The sequence below is a fragment of the Eulemur rufifrons genome, chromosome 8 (genome assembly GCF_041146395.1).
Source record: "Eulemur rufifrons isolate Redbay chromosome 8, OSU_ERuf_1, whole genome shotgun sequence".
In the NCBI taxonomy this organism is placed as follows: Eukaryota; Metazoa; Chordata; class Mammalia; order Primates; family Lemuridae; genus Eulemur; species Eulemur rufifrons.
In genome coordinates, this window is record NC_090990.1 from 36,091,819 (window position 1) to 36,106,452 (window position 14,634).

At 36.7% G+C, this 14,634-nt stretch overlaps 1 protein-coding gene across 3 annotated transcripts in view; it reads right to left on the minus strand.

Annotated features, from left to right (window-relative positions):
* AGBL4 (AGBL carboxypeptidase 4) overlaps positions 1 to 14,634 on the minus strand; it is a 1,250,690-nt gene that overhangs the window by 780,582 nt on the left and 455,474 nt on the right. The gene's annotated exons all lie outside the window — the stretch shown is intronic.

Here is a 14,634-nt window from a genome sequence, read left to right on the forward strand (position 1 = left end):
ATATTGAAATGTACATTTAAAATGAGTGAGTTTTGTATGGTTTGTAAATCATACCTTAATAAAGTTTTTGTTGTTTTTTTAAGAAAAAAAAAGAAAAAGTATAAATGAAGTTTCAGATATGCTCTTTGTATTAATGTTTCACTTGAAGCTACCTCTGCCATGTTTAAACCTAATCTGTGCCTGAAATAAACAGAAAGGAACAGTGTTTTTATATAAAAAATTATATTGCAAAATTTCAAATGCTTTCATGTAAATCACTTTCTGATTCCTGTCCTCTTCCTCACTGTTGGTAAATTAAACATTTGAATTTTGTTCCTAGATAAAAAAACCCTAGCCATTTCCTCTTTCTGTGGAGCTCCTGACACAAGACTGGGCTTCAATGAATAGTTGTTGAATTAATGAAAGAATCAGTAAACGCAGACATTCTCTAGGCCTCTCTAGAGGAGGAGCTCAATCTGCAATGGATGCTGTCAAAGGTTGCATTCCACCAAGAAGTAAATCCTTCTTTGGATCAGATGTCTACTCATCTACCACAATGAAGCCAGAGGATAGAAACCATGAAAATGCATACACATACATCTTTAGGTGGTGTGGGAGAGGCAGGTGCTCTCTCCAATCATTTCCCTTCTCAGACCATTAGAGGCCAGAAACCCACAGAATCCAGACCCCTGATTACCTGCAAGATCCTTCTTTATTATGTCAGGACCTTCTCTAATAACAAACAATTTATGATAGTGCAACTATCCAGCTTTCAATAACACACAGGTAGTTCAAAAATAGGTGGTTAAAATGACAAATTGGTCAAAAATGAACAATGATAGACACATTCTCCTCCTGTATCTTTGCCTTATGTCAACCTCCCTTTATACTGGCTCCTGCCCATCAGCACTGAAATATGTTCCTGTTTCTCCAATTTAAAAACTAGTTTTCCTTGACTCTATGTCTTTCTCTAGCCAAAACACTAGCTCTCCCCAAACTCCTTACAAATTTCATTCATCCATCTATCTATACATACATCTAATACATTTATTTGGAGGCCTACTATGTGCCAAAAATGCAGCTGGGTGCATGTATAAAGTGGATTAGAAAGGCTCCTCCTGTCATAGAGCTTACTTTCTATTGAAGGGAACACAAACAAAAATAACCAGACTAAATAAACAAATATCAAAAAGTTACAAGTATTGTGCAGAGAATTAAGATAAGGGTACAAAGCACTTAGTGGTCAGATTGTGTGGTCTGGGAACTCATCACCAGAGGTGAAATTTAAACTGAAATTTGAATAAAAGAATTAGATAAGGAAACATCAAGGAAGAGAGTATCTCAGGCATGGAGAACAGCTAATGCAAAAAGCTACAGAAGAGAAATGCACAAATTATTTGAGAAAAAATATATCAGTGAGACTGGAGGAGTATAGTGGGAAAGAATGGAATAGTACAAGATGAAATTAGAGAAGTAGGCATAGTCTTGATGGTGTAGGGGTATGTAATCCAGAGTATAATATTTGATATTTATTATAATAAATATTGTTTATTATAATAAATATCATAAGTACAATTGCAAGCCCTTAAAGGATTTTAAGTAGAGGAGCAACAGCATCTGATTTATGTTTTCAAAAGATCCCTCTGGAAGCATGGGGACAAGATGGGATGTATTGCTATTGTCCAGGTGAACAATGACACTGGTTTCAATTAAGGTGGTAGTAGTAAAGATAAAAAGAAATAGATGAATAGAATATGCTTTTAGGATAGAGTCAGTATAACTTACCAATGGATTGGATATAGAGGGTAGGATTCCAGAAAGAGGAAATAATTTCCATATTACTTCTAAATAAGGTATAAGGTAACTTCTTAAAAAGTATGTTCAGTCTGGCCATGGTGGTGCATGCCTGTAGTCCCAGCTACTCGGGAGGCTGAGGCAGGTGATTTGCTTGAGCCCAGAAGTTTGAGTTCAGCCTGGGCAACATAGTGAGATCCCACTCCAAAAATAAAAAATAAAATAAGGGGAAAAATAGTGTGTTCACTATCTCTACTTTGTAACTTCTCACTTACTGCTCAATCCATTGCATTATGACTCAATTCCAAAAAAACCACTCCTCTTAAACTGCTTTTGTAAAGATCACTAAAGTTCTTCTTTTGTCAAATCCATGGGATTTTTATTTTTTTTTTAAGAGATGGGGTCTTACTCTGTTGCCCATGCTGAAGTGCAGTGGCTTGACCATAGCTCACTGTAACCTTAAATTCCTGGGCTCAAGCAAGCCTCCCACCTCAGCCTCCCAAGTAGCTAGTACTACAGTCATGCACCACCACCACTCTGCTAATTTTTTTTAATTTTTTATTTTTAGGGTATCCCTATGTTGCCTAGGCTGGTCTCAAACTCCTGGCCTCAAGGGATCCTCCTACCTCAGCCTCCCAGAGTGCTAGGATCACAGGTGCGAGTCACTGTGCCCACCCCAACCTGGGATTTTTTTCTAAGTGCTTATCCTATTTGACCTCCCAGCAGCATGTGACAATGATGTTTATTTCCTCTTTGCTTGACCTCCTAGATTCCTTTCTATGTCTCTAGCCACTTTTTTTTCAGTCTCCACTGTGAACTGCTCTTATTCAACATGTTCCTTAAATGTTGCAGTTTCTTATAATTTGGTTCTGAACTTTCTTCTCTTACTGGGCAATAGCCTAAACGCCTATGTTTCAATGATCATGAATATGCTGAATATTCCTAAATATAAATCTCCAAAGCAGATATTTCCTCTGAGATTCAGGCTGTATATTTAATTACCTTATGGACATCACCCAATGGTTGTCTTAGATACTTTAAATACAGTATGTTCAAAATGCCTCCAGACACAAAAATATGCTCCTCCTCTTTTGTCCCCTGTGGTGGTTAATTTTATGTGTCAACTTGACTGGATAAAAAGATGCCTGGATAGCTGGTAAAACATCACTTCTGGATGTGTCTGTGAGGGTGTTTCCAAAAGGATTATTATTTGAATCAGTAGATGGAATAAAGATCTGTTCTCACCAATGTGGGCAAGCATCATCTATTCTATTAAGGACCCAAAAAGAAGAAAAAGGCAGAGGAAGGGAGTATTCTATCTCTCTCTTCTTGATCTGGGATATCTGTATTGTCCTGACTTCAGATATCAGAGTTCCTGGTATTCAGACTTTCAGACTCTAGGACTTACACCAGCATTCTCCCCACCTCCCTCCAGGTTCTCAGATATTCTGCCTTGGACTGAATTATACCACTGGCTTTCCTGGTTCTCTAGCATGGAGACAGCACAATGTGGAACTTCTTAGCCTCCATAAAGATGTCAACCAATTCCCATAATAAATTTCCTCTGTGCTCACTGTCTCTCACTCTCTCTCTCTCTCCATATCCTATCAGTTCTTTTTCTCTGGAGAACCCTGACTAATGCATCCTCTTTGTCATTGAATAGTTTAACTTGCCATCCATTAGTTACAGCCAGAAATCTTGAATAATCTTTGAGTCTTTCCACTCTCTTATAGCCATGTCCTATCATGAAATATTTTTAATTTTACCTTGAAAGACATTTTTAATCTGTCCATTTCTCTCCATCTCCATTGCTTTAGGTCACTATCTTTTAAAGCCATGGTTACTTTGTAGAGTATCCTTAGTTCTTATAGCCTCAGATTTCTCCCTATCCAATCCCTTTTCTACGCTGCAAATAGAGTTCTATTTCTAAAACAAAACATTGATTACAACAATCTCTTAAGCAAAACTCTTGAATGCATTTCCATTACCCTTAGGCTATAACCCAGACTCTTTATTGTAACTTCAAGGCCCTGTTTGATTTAACTCCTGCTTACCTTTCTACTCTCCTCACTTCCCATTTCTCACCTCCCCCTTCCTACCCCTATTTTAATTATCAAACACAACAAACTTACTCCATTCTTTCTAGTGTCATATTTTCTCTCTCTCTTCCCACGAATCCTTCCCCTCTGTCTGGTTCACTCTCCCCTGTCTCTTTCCCATTTATCTGGCTAACTTTTATATTCTCCAGGTCTAAACTTAAAAATCGTTTCTTGCAGAAGGCCTTGCTTCACCACCTCCATGCCCGAGTTAGGGTTCTTATATGTGATTTCACAATCTCCTTATTATGTTCTGTGTCCCCCAAAATTCATATGTTGAAGCCCCAACCCCAGTTATGCTATATTTAGAGGTATGGCCTCTAAGGAAGTAATTAAAGTTAAATGAGGTCATAAGGGTGGGGCCATTATCCAAAAAGAATAGTGTCCTTATAAGAAGATACACCAGATAGCTTGCTTTCTGAGTGCACACACAAGGAAAGGCCTTCTGAGGACACAGTGAGAAGGCAGCCACCTGTAAGCCATAATCATCTGCTTACTTCTGTGTAGGCACCATTAGACTGTAAAGCCCTTGACAGTAGTGGATCCTGTATATCTTGATTATCTTTGCATTTCCAAAGTCTACCACAGTTTCATTTGTTTAACTAACTGGTTATAAAATTATGGATTAGTTTTGTTGTGCCATGGTTTAGTATTGCAAACTTTTATGTGCCTTTAATAATTTTTTGTCAATTTCTAGGACTTTTAACAAATAAAGCAAAATGTAATAACAAGGATTATGAAAATATATTTTTTAACTGAACTATAGACTGTAAAAATTTGTATATTTAACTACTTTTTTTAAACAAGAGTGTTTTCAACTGAATCATGTGGACCCAGGATGTTACCAATTTTTACTTCCTGCTGGGATTTCCTTCTGCAATGCATCAGTAGACTCACAGGAGTTTTCCTCAAACAACTGTGTTACTACTGAGAGCACTATGCATTCTTAGCCTTCAGCTTCAGCTTCTTCAGCTGGGTGCTTGGGAATTATAAATGTCCCTTTTGTGAGTATTCAATCAACTTTTGCCCATCCTCTCAATGGCTATTTCAAATCATCAATAGTATTCCCAAGTCACCCTCACCTCCATATTCATCCTTTAAGGCACTCCTTCTTTCTCCAAATCCTACTCCACAGAGAAAATAACAGCAATCAGAGAGGCCCACCCACCTTATATGTCCTCTCTTTGTATTTAACTACATTAGTACCCATACTTACCAGCTGTCCATTATTCAAGAGGAGCATTTCTCTAGTTCTCTCCAAGGCCAATTAAAGAAGTGAGTGAAACTTAATTCACCTCCTCTTCTAGTGTGACTCTTCTAACTATGTGGCTCTGTGCAAGTTACTTTATCTTTTTAAGTTTCAGGGCTTATGGGTTTATGGTGAGTATACAGTATGGTAATACATATAAATTATTTGGCTTATGATGAGTATACAGTATGACAATGTGTATAAATTATTGAATCATAGTGCCCAGTACATACTGAGAGCTCAAAAAACCATGTTGCCTGTGCTGCTGCTCCTCATGCCATTCGCTCCAGCTTCCTAGGGGCCTTGCCTAAAGAATTACTCCCTTTACCCCCATCTTCCTTTTCTTCCCTTCAATGAAGGTTTACCTTAGAGACACAAGGAAATCCTCTAATCTAAAACTTGGCAAAGTTCAAATGTGAGAGGCAGATTTTGGCCTCAGATGTGTGTTTTTGGGAAGCAACCTCTGAATATCATCATGGGTGTGTGCAAGAACATTGAAAAAAAAAGATATGTGGCAAATATCCCCGAGGTTTCTATCAGAATGCCTTAATACATGATGCCATTATCTGAGGATAAAGAAAACTCTCTCCAACTCAATATCATATATACCTGCACATTTGGAAGCATCCTATTGGAGGAAGAAAGGAGACTCAGTTTAGGAAATGCTCATTAATATATAAAGCAAAGACATTATCTACGTAATTAGCCCTCAACAACTACCACCCTTCACTCAATCCTAATCTTCACTACACAAACAATGGTAACATAGCAGTAATGTATTCCAGTGCAATCTTCTAAGAGGGAACTAACAGAAAGCCTCCACAGAGAGTGCTAAGCACTCTGGGAAAATGAGCTTAAATACCTAAAACCTATTAAAATGCTAACAAATTATTGTGAGGAGACTGTTCTAGAGATTTGATCATTTTTAGTGACTTCTAAAATAAAATATGTCTTTCCTTTCTAATAGTATACAAATTCCACTGGTAATGGAAAAAGAGCCCTCAATAACAATTTAAATCTCCTGTTAAAATTATCCTACTTAAAATCAATGCAACATTTGGCATAATGTTCATTCCTTCAAATCCAACAATCTCAACTAGAAATGTGATATGAAACAAAAGTGAAATGCAGATGGAAATTTTTATTCATGAAGATGTCCACTGAAGCATTATTTAAAATAAAGAAAATTGACAGTTATTTAAATTACCAAGAAAAGCCTACATAAAGTATTATATAAATATATAATAAAATAATGTGGTTTTTCCATATATTTTTGAATAATATGGCTAAATGTTTATTTATACAATAGCAATAATATGTAAAAACCCAGAATATAAAATGGTACCAGTAATATAAGCTCAACTCTATAAATATAATTTTATTAAAAAAAAGACTAGAATAAAAGTTCCAAAAAGTAATGAAAACCTTTCTGTGGTAACATTATAAGTGATGTTTTTGTATTTCATTCTATGTATTTTTTATATTTTATTCAATATGATATATGTGCATATATATACAAATATATGTGCATGTATATATACTTATTTATAAAAGCAATACAATACTAGTATATAATATGTAAGTACCTTATTATACAATCTTTTCTTTTTACCTACTGCAATGGTTAATTTCATCTGTCAACTTGGAAGGTATTTTTGGATGAGATTAACATTTATGTCAGTGAACTTTGAGTAAACAGATTGTTCTCCACAATGTAGGTGGGCCTCTTCCAATCAGTCGAAGACCTGAATAGAACCAAAACACTAACCTCCCCTAGCAAGAGGGAATTCTTCAGCAAACTGTCCTTTGATTTCATCCGTATTAATGGCTCTCCTGGGTCTGCAGGGTGCTGGCCTTCAAACTGGAACTGCACCATTGGCTCTCCTGGCTCTCTAGACTGCCAGCTAACAGTACAGATTTTGTACTTGCCAGCCTCCATAATCATGTGAGCCAATGTCTCATAATAAATCTCCTTCTATATATTTACAAACCCTATTGGTTCTGTTTCTTTGGATAACCTTGACTAATATACATACACATGTTCACAGATGGTAAGAAAGAGAACATTACTTCTGAAATGACATATCTCCAAGGCAAAGCAGAACTCCCTCACATAGAAAACAAATGAGCTTGATTATTCTACAATATATCTTAAAAAGAAAGGCATGCTTTTTAATGAAACCAGAAGGGATGGCAACTTTTAAAAAAATATAAATGCTCAAATAGCTTTGGTCACTGTGAATTCAGCTCCAAGAAACCTACAGGACCCCACTGCCTGGAAAGTTATTTATGAGACATATCTGGAAGAACAGCTTGACAGTCAGATGGAACACATCAAAATAAAAACATCTTTGTAAAATGTGTCCATAATAACCTAGGTCCTTATTTAAATTTAGCCAACACATATCCAGTTGCAAACAGCTAAACCTATACCAAGAAATTGCCCCAGACTACACTTGGCTCATCTTGCTCTGAGGTTACAGACTTTCATATTTTTCTGAGGTCATATTCCCAGCTCAGATACCCCATTTAGACACTCAGCTTATTTTTGGCTTATCATTCTCTGGCTCTCTCTCTACTCTGTGCTCCAGTTTTGCAGTTCTACTCCTTTTCCTGAATTCAGGGTTATGGTAGTCTCACATAAGAGACTGCTCCCTCCAACTCCAGTCCTATACCCCAGAGACTCCAAGACTTTCACACAAGTAGAGGAGATTTTGGACAATAGAATAACAACTCATTGACCATAATATTGAGAAACAAGCAGGAAAGAAAAAATGCATGTGAAACACCCTGTTATTTTTAAATGCTGAATAAATGTTATTAGTACAATCTATAATTGTAAAACACTTTGTAATCTGTAAAATACTTTTACATCTATGTCTTCATCTATTTCACACTAACATTGTGAGAAGTGAAGGCAGAGATGAGTCTCCTTATGGTCAAATGAAAAAATTAATAAGTTAAACAACATATCCCTAGTGACATAATGCCAAGGTCCTAAGCCAAATCTTCTCACTCTAAATCCCTTCCTTTCTCTGTCTCTGTCTCCCTTTCTCCTTCTCTCACTCTCTTCCTTTGTCTCTCTCCCTCTCTCCCACTCTCCTTGTCTTTTTAATTTACTCCTCCAAACTGGCAAACTAATGAAATCGGTACCAACACTTTTTTGTTAAAACTCACAGAGTGTTTTCTCAACACTGTTGCATACCATGAAAAAAATAATACTAGTGCCTATTTAAAAAAAAAAACATACAATTTACATCTAATGAGAATTTGGGGTAAGACATTAATTAAAAAGTAATACCTTCCATGAGACCCTGATCAATGTCACACAATCTATCTAAAAGCAAGAGTCAGAAAAAAAGCGATATCTTTGAGGAGGGCAAAGGAGGGAGAAATGAGGAGTAGGGGCTGGGAGTATATAATTTGTATTTCCTTAGCAAGTATGGGTGCAAATACAGCTCAGAGATTTTGAAGAAGGCTCAGGGGCGAGGTGAAGAAGACAGCTGTAGCTACTTGGGGATTTCATGGTAAAGCACAAGTCAGATGGAGCTACATTTAAACTATTTCTCAGGGGCTCACCATCATTGTAATCTTTCTCAAGTGTTATTAAAATTGCTGATTATTTATACCTAAATTTCTCTGTTTATTAAAAGACAGTTTCTATTTCAGAGGGTTACATTAAAAATTAAACAAGAAAACAGTGTAGAAAAATCAATAAATGCTACTTCCTCCTAAGGAATGAAAGTTCCATTTTTGGGGGGTTTTTTTTAATATAATTTCAGCTTCTCTGCACAGGAGGATAGGAATATTCCAAACTCTCAAACTGAAGATCATCCATCTTATTTATTCAAGCTGAAATTGGGAAAGGTCAGGTCTGACAGACAGAGAAGTAGGGACAGGAAAAAATAGGCAGAATCATGAGGCACTTTCCCCCTGAAACTAGGTAAATGTCCTGTAAAATTTTCTACGAATAGTTGTGTGGGTACCTAAGTATTAAGATTCAGAAACCTGTCCAGGAGTACCTAGACCCCTCTGCAGGCCTCTCTGTAAAACGTGTTGAATCCAAACCTGTTTGAGCCTCTTATGGATGCATTATATGGGCCACAAGCACAGATGCACCTGTCCCACATGTAGGGAGGGCAAAGCTGGCAGAGCCCCAGAATAGGGCCATGTTGTGCTCAGTCGGCTGCATTCCCAAGCACGACTAGAAACCCGTATGCAGTAATCTATTTTGGGTTTCTGCTCACGCTAAAGACAATATGCTCTTAACTTTCTTCCCATGATATTTCCCTCCTACAAGTTTTAAAAACCAATCATTATTTAGACCAGCATAATTATTTGGTTCTGGAATCCTTCTAACCTAGATATTTGAGGGGACGCAGATAAAATATGAGGTAAGCAGGAAGGAACACTTTCTTTGTGTCAAGGTTTATACTAAGCATTATAAATACATTGTCCATTTCAACAGCCTCTATGAGTTGAATAATATTTTCAAGTAAATAGAACAGTCAGGACTTGAGCCCAGCTAAGACTGACCATGCTTTCTTCTGTATCAGTTGCTGCCACCAATTAGTGATAAGGTAAAATAATCTCAAAAGCATAAGAGACCTATTGGGGTAGCAGGCAAAGTCAGTTCATCTAGGTTCTAGCACTCTTGATTTGCCATATTTCTTACAAGCTGCAAAAATCTGAACAAACTTCTTCCTTTTCCTTGATCTATTTGGTTATATATAAAATGTGAATCAAACAAAGTAATTTGCAAAATCTCTGATACCTCTCACAAACTAGGATCCCTCGTATCTTATGATGATGATAATGATGATCATGATGATAATAACGACTAGGACTATAATGATGATGTGATATTCACTGCATTTATCAAATACTTACTGTATGCCAGACACTGTACTAAGGGCTTTATGGTGAGTTATATAGGTAAAGGAGGAAAGTTAAAACAAAGTGTTTCAGATAGATAATACGGTATGTATAAAAGGAAGAGGTAAAAGAATAGCAAGGCCCTCTTAAGTAGCTGAAGTCCTATAAGTAATATATAAAATAAAAATAGTGGCCAGGCGTGGTGGCTCACGCCTGTAATCCTAGCACTCTGGGAGGCCGAGGCAGGTGGATCGCTCAAGGTCAGGAGTTCGAGACCAGCCTGAGCGAGACCCCGTCTCTACTAAAAATAGAAAGACATTATATGGACAACTAAAAATCTATATAGAAAAAATTAGCCGGGCATGGTGGCGCATGCCTGTAGTCCCAGCTACTCGGGAGGCTGAGGCAGTAGGATCGCTTAAGCCGAGGAGTCTGAGGTTGCTGTGAGCTAAGCTGATGCCACGGCACTCACTCTAGCCTGGGCAACAAAGTGAGACTCTGTCTCAACAAAAAAAAAAAAAAAAAAAATAGTGAATCAAGGATAGTAGCTCAATACGGCTAGAGCACAGGAAGAGACAACTCTTGAATGTAATCTAAAGAGTTAATTCTTTAACTTACAGAAAATGAGGGTTACTGAAGGGTATAAGATGCTGATCCAATTAAATTTTCTTTTTTAGAAAGATCATTTGGGGCTACATGAAAAACAGAGGGGAGCACATGATCTTAAACAGAGATGATGGAAGTCCAAATGATGGCACTAGCAGTGGGATCATGTGAAAATGAGTATATTAAAGAAATATTAGACATTCAATATATTTTCATTGTTAGCTCTTGCAATAGTTTATTACCTTTATAAAGTACCTAGTACAGAGTTTTTCTAGACCCATCAATTACTCTAACTTGGTCATTCACTCATGTATTCATTCAAAATGATTATTAAGTACCTATTTTATGCTACTTTTTTTTTCTTTTCATAAAAATAATCTGTATCAAGGAAATCAAATGAGTGCTGTTTAATCAGTTTGGGCTTCTATAACAAAGTACCATAGACTATATGGCTTATAAACAACAGAAATTTATTTCTCACAGTTCTAGAGGTTGGAAGTCCAAGATCAGGGTGCCAGCATGAGCATGGTCAGTTTCTGGTGAGGGCTCTCATTGAGGTTGCAAACAACGAACTTTTCCTTGTATCCCCACATGGTAGAAAAAGAGCAAGCTAGCTCTCTGGCTTTTTCTTATAAGGGCACTAATCCCATTAATAAGGGATCTACTTTCATGACCTAACCACCTCCCAAAAGCCCTCACCTCATATTGAGAATTAGATTTCAATATATGAATTTCAGGGGTATGGCACAAACATCTAGTCCAAAACAGCCTCTAACTATTCACACTCACACTCAGCTAGAAGCTTTCTCACAATTATGCATTTATTATTATCACATTCTCTGCAAAGAATGTCCTTTCCATTGCCAATAGATGTTTGAAAAGATGGACTTGAACTTCATAAGGATATCTAGGAATGAAATGACAGAACCAATAGGTATTAGTCTTTAGATGATAAAGTTATATGAATTAAAGAATATAAATGAGAAGAATATGCAGATTTTGTGAGGAGAGCAGGATGGAATCCTAGGGAATCCCAAAAACTTAAGAATCCTCAAAAGAAAGGAAACCCAAGAAAGAGAATGGGAAGGGGTACGTGAAGTATTAGAGGAAGACCAAGATAGAATATTGCCAGAGGAGATAGGGAGGATAAGTGATTGACAATGCCAAATGCTGGAGGTCATATGCGATGAGATTATAAAAGATGTTCCAAGGTTTATCAAAGAAGCAATTCCAACATGGTGGTGAAAGCAGAGACCAGAATGCAGTAGGTTGAAGACTAAACAGAAAGTAAGGAAGTAGAAGCAACTCTCCAGAATTTAGGCCATGAGGTCATACAGCTTAATAGTGTCCTTTCTCACTATCTCATTGAATAATTACGATTCAGTGAGGTTTAATAGGCAAAAGAGTAGAAGTACCCAGAAAAGACTCTAGCACTGAGTAGGTGATTAACACTTGGTATTTGTGTGCATTCAATGTTTATTTAACAAATACTTATTGATTACCAAATTCCAGGTACTGGGATATAAAAATGAGTAAAAAAGATGTGGCCTTGACCTCAAGGCATTTATGGTCTACAGTGTGTATGTGTGGAGTGAGAAGGCATTAAACAAGTAATCATACAAACAAAAGTAAAATTGCAATAGAAAGTAGTTTGAATGAGCTATACATAAATATAAATGAAGGGGTTCCCTCCTGGAAAGAATGGGATAGGCTTGATCTAACTAGTCAATGCCTTTTCCTAGACCTGAGAGTGAAGCGCAAGCTGCAAAGAACAAAAAGCTCACAGGACTCTGTGGTCCTGACCTGGGTTTGTTTATGTCTTCCCTGCCTATAAAGGAATCTGGTTTTATCTTTCATTGGATCTTGCCAAATATAGCTCAGGTTCAGTAACTTTGCTAAATTCCAGGCGTGCCTGCAGTCACAACTGCAGTTTGCTTGATCTGTACAGGGCTTGAATAAAATCATACATGAAAAATGCAGAGGCAGCATTACAGTGTAGTAAAAGAAATGCTGACTTTGGAATCAGGGAAACCTAACTTCAAGTCTTGGGTCTTCCCCTTTTTAGTTGTGTGGCATTTAACAGGGCACTTTATCTCTGAGTCTCAGATTCCTCACCTGTAAATGAAGTGGATAATTAATGCCCAGCCTAGTTCACAGGATTGTTCAGGATTTGTGACCCTCAAAATACAAATAAAACCAATGAATCAGAATCTCTTTATTAAGAAGAATCATAAAGGCTAAACACAATGTATGTGAAAGCACCTGAGGAAGTGAAATAATGATAACATTGTTAGAAAAAAATTAAGGAAATTATCTCTAAGTTTCTATACGTTCCCCTCTAAAACCATAAGCTTGAATACATGTGTGTATACATATACATATGTATTTATAAAACTGTGTATGTAGACACGTACATGTATGTGTCCCATAGAGTGTTGCATTGTATTAAATTCACATAAATTGAAAGGAATTATCAATGTTTTGGGTTGGTGAGTAAATGGGAAATACAGGAGAAAAATTAAAATTGCACTATTCACTTTATTTTGATAAGATTTGTTTGGCTATATTGTTAATAATGCTTCCAAAATACTAACAAATGGGCCATGCCCTAGTTTGTAAAATTAAAAAGTCATCAACAACATGCACATTAGCTTCTTAAATATTTTTTGAAGTGGAATTATCCAGAGGGAGTGATGATAGGCATTGATTCTGAGGAAGAATCACCACATTAACCAATTAATATGTGCAATGAAGATGTGCCCACATTGTTTCAATCTTATTAGATCAAAAGAATATGGCCAATAATCTATGGCAAAGTTAATTCTCCAGTGTCTGTGGAGCTAAAGGCTTCAGCACCACTGCTGTAAGAGTGGTACTCATATGTAAGAAACCATAAAGAATGTAAGGAAAAAGTATCAGCTCTGGATACACAAAGGCTAAGTTCAAATCACAAATCTATCACTTACTTAATCTCTTCCTACCTCAGACTCCTAACTTGCATGATGAGTGTGCTAATAATTACACATACTTAATAGGGTTCTTGTGAGGATTAGACATATGTACAGTAGTGCCTGGCCCATAGCAAGCACTCAAATAATGATAGTTACTAATTTTATTTGGGGGAGTATTTAATGTTAGCTATAAGGATGATGATAATATTAGAGTTTACTTGAGGCTTAGGCGTCTTCTAATGCCAGTCCAACCCCATCATTTTTTAGATGGGGAAACTGAAGCCTAGGGAGGGGAAATGACTTATCTGAGATCATGTAGAAAGTTAATAGGATTGAATCAGAATCCAGGCCTCTTGACTCCCAATTCTTTGCTCTTTCCTACCTTCTCATTAGCTGAATTATCTCTGTTCCTCTTCTCTGATATATATTACATTATGTCAGAGTAGATGGATAGATTCTATCTTGATTAAAGTTATTTTTCTTAATCTTTATCTCTCCTACTGCATTTTGAGCTCCTTAAATGCAAGGACTGTATCTTACTTATATTAGATTACATAGCACCTAGCAGAGTGGTACAACAACAAATATAAATTGATTTTTATTATTCAATATAAGAAAAGATCAAATAACAACCATGCTCTGGACATAGTAACTGGAATAAGCTTCGATAAGGAGTTACTTCTAGAGGTTTGCTAATTGAAGATAATGTTAGAATAGAAAAAGTATTGAACTTAATGTCAAAGAAGCTGGATTCTAAGCTTTAACCTGTTAGTAACCAGATAAACTTGAGCTAAAGTGGCATTCAAATGCAGGCAGGATGAGGGAAGTTCAAGAGGAACAAAACTAGAGAGACACGTTATAAAGAGCCTTGAGAATCAGGCTAAAGCATATGAACTTCATCCTTAAAGCAAGGGAGAGTGAGATATGGATTTTAAAGAGGTTTCTGCCATAACAGTATTTTAGAACTATCATTCTGACAACTATGTGAAAAGCAAATTAGGAGAGAAAGCCTGAAGGTCAGAAAAATTACTCCTTTTTAGCAGATTAAACTATTGAGGCTTACAGAAAGAAGTTAAGTGAAAGT